Below are 4,293 nucleotides of genomic sequence, written 5' to 3'. Positions count from 1 at the left end.
GTCTTTAAAGTTTGACGGGAAATATATGATTGGCTTAGGGAGGGCGTGGCGAAATCGCCCACTGTCAGCTGATAGAGTAGGAGCCAGAGAGCGAGAGTCAGAGAGAGTTGTGAGTGAATGAGAGCATACAAAGACTGTCCTAATGTAGGAAGTTAGAGTAAATCCCAACATTTGACATAGTTAATTATTTTACAACTGTATGATTATAAATACTATATTTCAAAATATCCCTCCTCTAAGCAAAGCTCTCTAAGTTTTACTGTACTTAACTCTCAGTAAATAATCAATGCTAACAATTTGATATTCAAGGAGGGATTTGGTAATCCTTAAATTATTATAGTGGCACCAAACATACTAAGCTAAATTACGAAAAATGCTAACTGACAAAATCTATTCTGAATCCAATGTTACAGGTCAGATATGCTACTGGTTTACACGACAGGAGTTTGGTGAGAGTATATTACCCCATCATCCTACATCGGACACCGGAAGTACCCTCACGCATGTTGGCACATGATTTGAAGACTGGCCATCCCCTTTTTGATGCTACTGAAACAGCAGCCCAACACAGCGACATGTCACCGTGCAGGACTCTCACTCAGGAGATACGTGACTGTCTCTCCCCGACAGTTCACGCTCACTGTCACGATCAGGATAACCAGGGAAATTACTCTTGCATATGTCACAACTACATTAGAGGCAAGACCAGTGTCCAGATATAACAATGATCCATAGAAACCATAGAAGTTCACCATCCCAGCGTAACTAAGATGGGTGGGGAGCCCCCCCAGGAAGCCTGACCACAGTCGAATTAAATCACTTTTGAAATCATTAGCGCCATGCTTTGTCGTCAGATGCAGCATGCTGACTGTGCAGATGCTATGACCAGTGGTTTGGCCGCGGCCTGCCTCAGAGCTTTCCAGGTGTCTTCTGTGGAGTTGTCGAAGACAGTAGGGGCAGATTGAAGATCTAGATCAGGGGTGCCCACACTTTTTCGGCTTGCGAGCTACTTTTAAAATGACCAAGTCAAAATGATCTACCAAATGCTAAATATCTATTAATTTATATACTGAGTATACTTTATATTTACAATATATGTTGGCGTACCTTGCATAACTGCATGAACCCTTATGGCACAATACAATTCTGTACATTTTTGGTCATTAACTTACTCTGATGACTTGCACTGAATGGAATTGGCCAGAGTTTGCATAGTCCGGACAGTAGCTGCTGGTAGCCCGCCTCAAGCAGACTTCCAAATGATCATCAGTTATGGTGGAACGGTGTTTGGCCTTATGTTCTTCATGTAGGAAAAGGCTGACTCACATAAATATGTATAGAGCCGAATAATGCAGTCAGGAAGGTAGCACATTTCCTCATGTTTGGGTACTTTTCCTCTGTGAGTAAGTTCCAAAACTGTCCATGAGTAGGTTAAAAATGCCAAGTCCAGCAGCCACTGATCGTCATTTAGTTGGTTGTATTCTGCATGTTTAACGAAAAGGAGAAACTCCTTTATCTCCGGACAGAGCTCTCGAAATCTCTGCAGGAATTTCCCCCTACTAAGCCATCTCACATCAGTGTGTAGCAAGAACTCACAGTGGTCGCAGTCAGCCTTCTCCAGATGTGCACGGAACAGGCGATCTTTGTTGCCACATCCATTATCTCTTTCATGTTTAGCATTTTAGCGCATAATGCTTGTTGGTGTATTATGCAGTGGTAATTAAGGAAGTCGGGGATAGCATCGTCCTCCCTGCACTTGGCAATAAATCCATTCGAGCGGCCAACCATTGCGGGCGCACCGTCCGTGGTGATTGACATCAATTTGCACACTGGGAGCTGGGTTTTTGTCGATAAAGTTTTTGAAAGACTGAAAAATGTCCTCTCCCCGAGTGTGTTCTTTCATGGGCAGTATTGTTAACAGCTCTTCTTTTGCAGTCATATCTATAAACACCATCCGAATAAAAATGCACAACTGGGCTGCATCACTTAGGTCCGTAGACTCGTCCAATTGCAGGGAGAAACACTCGCAGTCCGCGATGTCCTTCCAAAGCTGCTGTGTCAAGTCCTCGGCCATGACTTCACAGCGCCGCGTAACTGTAGCCTACTTCTTGATAGCTGGAGAGCTTTGATTGACGATAATATTTCCGGTTTGTTTTTAAAGTCCCGAAACAACGAGTCAGCTGCTTATAAAACATTAGCGCCATGCTTTGTCGTCAGAGTGAAATCTGACTGTCTGCAGACGCTATGACCAGTGGTTCTGCCGGGGCCTACCTCAGAGCTGTCCAGGTGTCCAGCTGTCCTCTGGGAGGTTCAGGAAGATAACCTTTTTTGCACCACGGACCGGTTTCATGTAAGACAATATTTTCACGGACCGGTTTTCAAGGTGTGGCGGAAAAACACGAAGAAATAAAATGATACGACCGGCATGAAAACAAATATAAAATGCATAAATAAATACAACTCACAATAACGCTGAATCAGTGGGAGCCCTGAGCTTGTTTCTCTGCAACGAGACGGTCCCATCTGGGGGTAACGGGAGACAATGACACCCGAAGTCTGTTCCTGATGTCCAGTCTACTCCGTCATTTTGTTTTGATTGTCGTCACTGCAGAACATCCCGCTTCACAGAGAGGATGTGTGAAATGGAAGCAGGGTTTTCAGTGCTTTAGTGGTGATCTCAGGATATTCAGCCTTGATTTCAATCCAAAACACCAGCAGAGTTGTTGTCTCAAACATACTTTTAAGGCCGCTGTCATTTACAATCTCCAGCAGCTGATCTTCCTCTGCCGCCACATACACAGAGCGGGATTACTCCTGATGTTTAATCAGACTCCTGATGTTGTCTGTTAAATGAAGCTTTCATTTTCTTGGAAGTTGTAGCTCTTCTTCTGTCTCCTTAGTGGCCTTTCCCCTTTGCAAAGAAGCTCTCCAAAAGTTATTTACTCATTTTCGCTAGTTTGCGGGGTTAATTTTTGAGGTAACGTATCACGTGACCGAGACAAGCGTCTTGACATGTGTCAGAGGCACAGGCGGATGAAATTGCGAGAGAATCCGGTCATTTTTCAAAATAAAACTTCTTTCAGACTCTGATAATCAATAAAACGGAAATAATATATGTATTCTTCCTGTGCGGCCCGGTGGTTGGGGACCACTGCTCTAAACTAAAGCTAACCTCAGTTACTATAACCAATGATATAATTATCAGTGAGGTTATGTAGGCCATAAGATTAACATGCAGTAGATTTAGACTAAATCATCATGATGGGCCTTAATGTTGCCACCTGTCCTGTAAAATGCATTTATCAGCTGTTTTTGATTTATATTACGTTTTGCTGTCCCCTTGGCCAGGACCATATATTTTTTCCTTTCTATAATTTCACTTGAGACTGTTGTATTCATTTTGCTTTTAAGTTAACAAAACAAGAGAAAACACTCAGTACTTTTCATTTATTGAAGTCACAGGAGTATACAAAATTATACTTGACCATGTGGTCATTTCATAATAAGGTTATTTATGTCTCAAAATGACTTGATTTATTTAATCAGTTATATCAGACAGATGGTAGTCCACCCAGTCCTTTTTACCTGTTGAAATCATTTTAAAAACAGGCAATACAAACCGAAAAATGAGAAATTATTATAAATACAGTCTGGTTTCCAAATATAAACAAGATTATTAGACATACCAAGCACATATTATCAGAAACTAACATTATTTTGCCTAGAATATGTAAATCCCATACTAATAGACACAGTTGTGATCAGCATGGACGCATACAAGCATAGACTGTACATAACAGGTTACAAGTAACATTTCTCAAAGCCATGTCTTTGACTTTACCACGCGCTCCTTCACCGTTGTAGTTTTCCAACCAGGACTCCAGGTGCGTGTCCCTCTTAGAAGCTCTATAATCCAGCCTGGAACAACGGGGGCTTCTGTAGTGAGTTCATAATATTAATAAAGAAATGTCTTAAGTGATTGATTAGTTATCCGCATTTCCGTATTCAAAGGAGTAGTTGTTGTTGTCGTTAGCTGAAGCCTATTGAGCTCAGGATGTATCCAATTGATGCGTTGATTAGTCTTCTTCTTTAGCTGTGTCTTTATTGGTTCACAAACAAACAACAACTGCATACCACCACCTACTGTATGGGAGGGTGTAGAGTCATGGCACTAAGAAAAGTAAGTAAAGTAAAGTAAGTGTACTGACTTTAAATGACAGGCTTCATCACAAGCATTTCAGTTAGGATTCACTCTGTGGGGCTTTTATTTTGAAATGGGGTGGGGGGGGGGGG

This window comes from Anarrhichthys ocellatus, unplaced genomic scaffold, assembly GCF_004355925.1.
Source record: "Anarrhichthys ocellatus isolate YVR2014 unplaced genomic scaffold, GSC_Weel_1.0 scaffold19, whole genome shotgun sequence".
In the NCBI taxonomy this organism is placed as follows: Eukaryota; Metazoa; Chordata; class Actinopteri; order Perciformes; family Anarhichadidae; genus Anarrhichthys; species Anarrhichthys ocellatus.
The sequence above is the reverse complement of the archived record's forward strand: the minus strand, read 5'-3'. Positions refer to the sequence as shown.